Source organism: Sus scrofa, chromosome 1 (assembly GCF_054392235.1).
Source record: "Sus scrofa isolate SSC_HxYL_T2T_F1_AM1 chromosome 1, Sscrofa_HxYL_maternal_Yorkshire_Landrace_v2.0, whole genome shotgun sequence".
Classification (NCBI taxonomy): domain Eukaryota; kingdom Metazoa; phylum Chordata; class Mammalia; order Artiodactyla; family Suidae; genus Sus; species Sus scrofa.
In genome coordinates this window covers 71,150,829-71,157,557 of record NC_139383.1, presented here as the reverse complement: position 1 = coordinate 71,157,557, position 6,729 = coordinate 71,150,829, and the positions used below count along the sequence as shown (strand labels likewise).

The 6,729-nt window shown below is 40.4% G+C and overlaps 1 long non-coding RNA gene across 1 annotated transcript; it reads left to right on the top strand.

Annotated features, from left to right (window-relative positions):
* Positions 1 to 275: 275 nt before the first annotated feature.
* On the top strand, positions 276 to 5,067 carry LOC146406139 (uncharacterized). The gene is made up of 2 exons (XR_014806492.1): positions 276 to 450; positions 1,784 to 5,067. It is a non-coding gene; the product is annotated as an uncharacterized LOC146406139 (long non-coding RNA).
* Positions 5,068 to 6,729: the final 1,662 nt, after the last annotated feature.

Sequence of the window (6,729 nt, the reverse complement as noted above, 5' to 3'; positions counted from 1 at the left end):
TTGCCGTGAGCTGTGGTGTAGGTTGCAGACGCGGCTCGGATCCCGCGTTGCTGTGGCTCTGGCATAGACCGGTGGCTACAGCTCCGATTCGACCCCTAGCCTGGGAACCTCCATATGCCGCGAAAGCGGCCCAAGAAAATAGCAAAAAGACAAAATAAATAAATAAATAAATAAAAATAAAACTACCATATGATCCAGCAATTCCGCTTCTGGATATTTATCTGAGGAAATTGAAAACACTCAAAAAGAAATTTGCACCCCTATGTTTACTGCAGCATTATTTACAGTAGCCAAGACATGGAAGCAGCCCACGTGTACATCAATGGATAAATGGAGAAGGAAAATGCAGTGCACATATACAATGGACTATTTTTCAAGCCATAAAAGCAAGTGAAGTCTTGCCGTTTGTGACAACATGGATGGACCTGGAGGGCCTTATGCCAAAGTGAGGTAAGTCAGACAGAAAGATGAACACCATATGATCTCATATGTGGAATCTTAAAAATGAAAATGAAAAAACATTCTCAGAATAGACTGGTGGTTGCAGGAGGGTAGAGGGTGGGTGAAATGGGTGAAGAGGGTCAAAGGTACAAACTGCTAGTTATAAAGTAAATAAGGGGATATGAAGTACATCATAGTGTCTGTAGTTCATAATACTGTACTCCATATTTCAAAGTTGCTAAGAATTGATATTAAAAGGAGTTCCCGTCATGGCTTAGTGGTTAACGAATCTGACTAGGAACCATGAGGTTGCGGGTTCGATCCCTGGCCTTGCTCAGTGGGTTAAGGATCTGGCGTTGCTGTAAGCTGTGGTGTAAGTCGCAGACGCGGCTCAGATCTTGCCTTGCTGTGGCTCTGGCATAGGCAGGCAGATATACCCCTAGCCTGGAAACCTCCATATGCCGAGGGAGTGGCCTTAGAAAAGGCAAAAAGACAAAAAAAAAAAAAAAAAGATATTAAAAATTATCACAAAATTTTTTGTCACTGTATATGGATGGACAGATGTTAACTAGACTGACTGTGACCACTTTGCAATATAAACTAGTGTTGAATCAATGTTTTACACCTGAAACTAATATGATACATGTCAATTATATCTCCAACTTTTTTTTTCTTTTGGTGGCTGCATCTGAAACATATGGATGTTCCCAGGCTAGGGGGTGAATCAGAGCTGCAGCTGCAGGCCTAGGCTGCAGTCACATTAACACCAAATCTGAGCCTCATCTGTGACTTAATCCTTGGCCTGTGGTAGCAATGGATCCTTAACTCACTGAGCAAGGCCAGTGGGTCAAACCTGCATCCTCAGGGACACTACGTTGGGTTCTTAACCTGTTGAACCACAACAGGAAGTCTGTATATCTCAGTTTTTAAAACATAATCTATGGACTGGAAAAAAATAGGAATTAATAAACAAAGTGAAAATTGAAGAGCTAAGAGTTTTATATCTTGGTTTCCAAAAAAGATTGAAAAATACAGGGAACATGTGGCTTGAGAGTAATTAATGAGGGGAAACTGCCCTGAGGATTTTCAGTGACCACTAACTGGCTCCATAGAAGTGAACAGTGTGACATGAATGAATACTAGGAAGTCAGCAAACTATCTAGCTGCATTAGTAAGTAGATGTTACTAGCTAGCTATTAGTATCTAGCTGTTTCTTGCCAAAGAGAGAGGTAGTTGTCATTCTGTTATTCTCAGACTACATATGCAGCATATGTCCAAGGAGAGCAGGGTTTCTCAACCTTGGTACTATTGACATTTTTGACTGGATTCTTTTTTGTTGTAGGGGCTGTCCTGTGTCCTGCAGAATGTTTAACAACATCCCTGCCTCTACCCACTAAATGTCCGTAGTATCTGCCTCCGAGTCATAACCATCCAAAATGCCTGCAGACATTGCCACTTGTCTCCTGGGAGGCAAAATCACCTCCAGTTGAGAAGCACTGAATTACAGGGGTCTCAGCAGACAGCTATCCTCGCTTTCAAAGGACACTGATATCATGGCCAAGAGTGTAGACTAAAGAACTTAACTTCGACATTTATCTGTGTCCTTAGGCAAGTCACCTAACCCCTCTGCGTTGATCTTCTCATCGATAAAACACGGGGATAAGAAATAGCAAAACAACTGATTGGGTTATTGGAAGGATTTAATGAGTTAATCCATGTGCTGGCACATGGTTGGTGTTATGCAGATGTTAGCTATGATTTGTGGACCTAATCAGTGCACCAGCTTCCTATGGCCTCAGAAGACTTCCCCAGTGCTCCTTTCCTCCACCCTCCTCTTCTCCAGGACAGCACACTGTGGTCTCTCCTGAGAATGAGAATCCTGACCATGAGCCCTAATAGCACAGGAAGGAGAGAAGGGCCGACGAGGAAGGACAAAAGGAGAAAAGGAGGAAAATCAACAATGAAAGTCAGTCAGATTCTCGAGGGCCCTGGAAGGAGGGATTTTGGATTAGGAGAAGTGATCCCTTTCTTATATTATCTACTTCCAACCCATCACCAACTCTTGTTGAATTGACCTGTCCGCTATAATGTAGTCAACTTCCATTGTCCTGTCCAATCCCCCATCATCAGGTCCTTGGACCAGAGTGGTCTAACACAAAAGAAGGCAGCAAAGCATCACAGTTGGGAGTGCAGTCTTAAAGCTATAAAGCCTGCAGTTGAATTCTAGCTTTCCCACTATTAGCTGTTGCAGGAACTCAGCTGAGCTGGGAGAGTGCTGAGCTGCCAGGTGTAGTAGCTGATTAAAACAACAAGCCCCAGATGAAAAAGTTAAGCCCTTAATCACCTACTGTGATGGTATAATCAAGAGTCTCAAAGTGGAGATGACATCAACTCTCCCTGTTGCATTTCCCCCATGGAAGGGCGCACTGATCCAGGATCAGCTGCATCAGCAGATATGGGGTTGTCTCACTGTTGAGGGAGCTCCAGACTAAAGGCTCCAGCAGTTTTATGGGCCCTCAGGTTGCAGGGAGGCAAAGTTGTAGTGTCAGTTGTAAAAGTATTAGGAAAAAGAGGAGCAGGAGTGTTTTCAAGGCTTCCCACTGCCCCCTCATAAAAAGGTTTCAGCCGGAAGATTTCCACCCACGGCCTCAGATAAAAAGACTTAGGAATGAAGGGTCTGGGTGCCAGGGCTGGGAGTGCAAACATGCAAAGAGCATGACTGGCCAGGGGGCTGAGTCCTTGACTGCATTTTCCTTCAGAGACTGTGGTGCATTGGTTGTGCACCAAGTCTGGTGTGGGGAGGACAGCCTTCCCAGTGAGGAATGCCAAGTGAAGCCTTTGTAATTAAACAGGACTTGTACCTTCTCCTCAGCTGTGTGATCTTGGGCAAGTTTCTTAACCTCTCTGTGCTGCAATGTACAAAGATTTAAAATTATGAGAATTACATATTGCGTTAGTTTCCTATTGCTGCTGTAACAAATTATCACAAACTCAGTGGCTTAAAACCACACACGTTTATCATTCTAACAGTTCTAGATACCAAAACATTATTAGAATAGGGAGAAAAGGCATATGACTCTGTCAATAAATGTAGAAATAAATGCTTTCAACCCCTATTGATGATAAAAAAAATTATAAAATCTAAAAGGTAAAAATTTCCTTGATTTGGTAAATATAGGAAAAATTCTAAGTAAATGTATTAATGGAGAAACTTTCATTCTCATTAAGATCTGCTTTAAGACAAGAATAATAACTATCACTGTTAATGTCTGACATACTACTGAAGGTTTGGCTATGATGCAGGGAAAAGAATTAAGAGTTATTAAGATGGGAAATAGACAAAATTGAAATTATTTGCAGATATTATGATTATGTACATAAACAGAACAAACAGAACAATTATTAGAATTAATGGATGATAAGAAAGAGTTTTCATTTTTATCATCAAGGACCAAGCATAAAATTTAATTGGAAATTAGATGCTACCTACAATAGCTGATGAAACTATAAAGTATCTATGAAATAACCTCTCAAAGAGTGCAAAAACCTTTGCAGATAAAACCTTAAAACTAGTTAAAGGACACTTGGCCTGAGAATGGGGAAAAACTTAAATGAGACCCAAAAAGAGAACTGACTCTAAGGTTGGCTCCTTTAGAGTGGGGCTGCTTTTGATTCTGCCAGACATCTGAGTACACCATCAACCCAGAATAATTTTAAACCCTTTTTCTAACCTGACATTTCTTTCGTATCACTCTAGTCATGTGAATTTGGACTAAATACTCAAATGAAGGTCTGTTTTGTTGTTATGAATCCTTAGGAGAGTTTTTTTTTTTTTTTTTTTTTTCCCTCTGCTAGCACTAGGGATTAAGAAATTAGTCTTACTATCTCTAATGTGGGAGGAAGCGGATCTGGGGATCTCTGGGGTCTCTTATTAGACTCCTCATCATGGTCAGGGGTTGGACTTTGACTTCTGTCTCCACCCCCATGACCCTATGGAAATCAAAGAGCGAGGTCCTCAGAATCTGTGAATATCATCAGAGTGAAAATCGACTTCATGGTTCATCTTGCCTCTCTAGGTCCATGTTTTCTTATAATTTTAGACACCTCAGTGTTCCTTACTTTCTTTCCTGCTTGTTAGCATGTTTAAAAATTTTTTCCCTTTGAATTTTATGCATCAGTTTTGGGTGTTTTCCATGAGAGGATCAGCTAGACTGACTATCGAGTCTGTACTGGGGCCTGAAATGGAAATATTAATTATTGGTTTTAGTCAGAAAAATTAATGAAATTTACCAGAATTCAGGAAGTCTTCCCAAACTCATCATTACTGTCACACAATAATCAGAGCACAAGTTGTAGAATCAGTTTGCCTAGGCTGGAATCTTAGTTCTAACATTTATTAGCAGTGTGACCACAGGTAATTTAATCAACCTCCTGTTCCTTAGCATGCATAAAGCACTTAGAATAGTGGAAAATATATTAAATGCTCAACATATATTAGCTATTGTTATTACTATTTCAGTCATTCTGTCATATACCTTCATCTAATCTATTGTTTCATTGCCCTTTGATTGAACTGTGTGCCAATATTTTTTCTTTATTTTTTATTGAAGTATAGTTGATTTGCAATGTTGTGTTAATTTCTTTTTTAATTAGTTTATTTTATTTTATTTTTTATTACTCAATGAATTTATTACATTTATAGTTGTACAATGATCATCACAATCCAATTTTATAGGATTTCCATCCCACAACCCCAGCGCATCCCCCACCCCCTAAACTGTTTCCTTTGGAGACCATAAGTTTTTCAAAGTCTGTGAGTCAGTATCTGTACTGCAAAGAAGTTCTTTCTGTCCTTTTTTCAGATTCCACATGTCAGTGATAGCATTTGATGTTGGTGTCTCATTGTATGGCTGAATGTTGTGTTAATTTCTTCTGCACAGCAAAGTGTGTGTGTGTGTGTTCTTTTTTTAAAATATTCTTTTCTACTATGGTTTATCATAGGATATTGAATAGAGTTCCTTGTGCTATACAGTAGGGCTTTGTTGTTTATCCATTCTATATATGATAGCTTATATCTGCTAAGTCTAACCTTTCATTCCATCTCTCCCCAAATCCCTGCCCCCTTGGCAACCACAAGTCTGTCGATGTTTTCCTTAACGCTATTCTCCAACTGTTATCAAGTGGAGGTCATTCTCAAAGAATGACCCATCACTTAGGGAGAATTTTCAGCCCTGCTTTCTAATAGACCCCACTCACTTATTGCTGCCTCTGTGTCTGCTCTCTGTTTCCTTATTAAAGTGTGGAAGGGTTCTCTGTAGGGAGCAGAGAGACCCTGAGAGGGCTGCCCTACTCAGACTAGGACTCTGAACACTGTTATTCCTCCCTAGCCTAGCTACCTTGGACTAACACTGGAGCCAAAGCTCCTGTTACAAGATCTCCAGCACTGGGAAGACCTAAAAACTTGAAACCATCAGACCTAGATTTGAGTCTCAGTCTTGTGACTTAGTAATGATGTAAATGATGTTACCATTTTTACTGACCTGCCAGAGCTGTTGTGAAAATTAAACAATATGAAGAGATTAGGAACACTTGTTCAAGGATAGGAGGTCATTAAAAACAATATCAACAACACAAACTTCTATTTACATTTTGAGAAATGGAGCACACTATTGACAGGTGCTCGTGAGGACAGTGGGTTTTACAACATGAAGCCTAGTTGATATAATATCATCAAACATGAATTGACATCACCACACGAGTATACTCCTCTCGAAGACTGAACATAGCGATCATTAACCTGTGCACAAGAGGCTAGAGTTTGTGTGTCAGCACAGAGTTCAGCCATATGTACTTATTCCTCCAAGTACTTGTGACACACTATGTCAAGAGTTCAGCGGCTGAGTTTCACATAGGGCAGTGTGATTCATCGGGATTATTAGGATCCTCTAGGAATAACTTCCCTGAGTTGATTGCCTTTGACAGATCAGTTTGCTTAGATTAAAAAGCAATTGCTGCTGTCTAGTCAGATTTAAACACTTTGGCTAGAAGAAGCTGAACACCAACTCTGTCCGGTCTATAGCAACACCTTGATGTGAAAATTACATCGACCATAGTGAAGACAAAACTGAGTTAGCAATACTCTCAGGATATGGTTTTGTGATAGCTTGAAGGAGTGTAGATGCCAAACAAAAGTGACCTTAGTCACACAGAGGGAGGGAAGAGTACATTGCTTTCAGTAGCATCTTTATTTGTGCCCGAGATACTGCTAAGGTGGTAACGGGCGTGTGA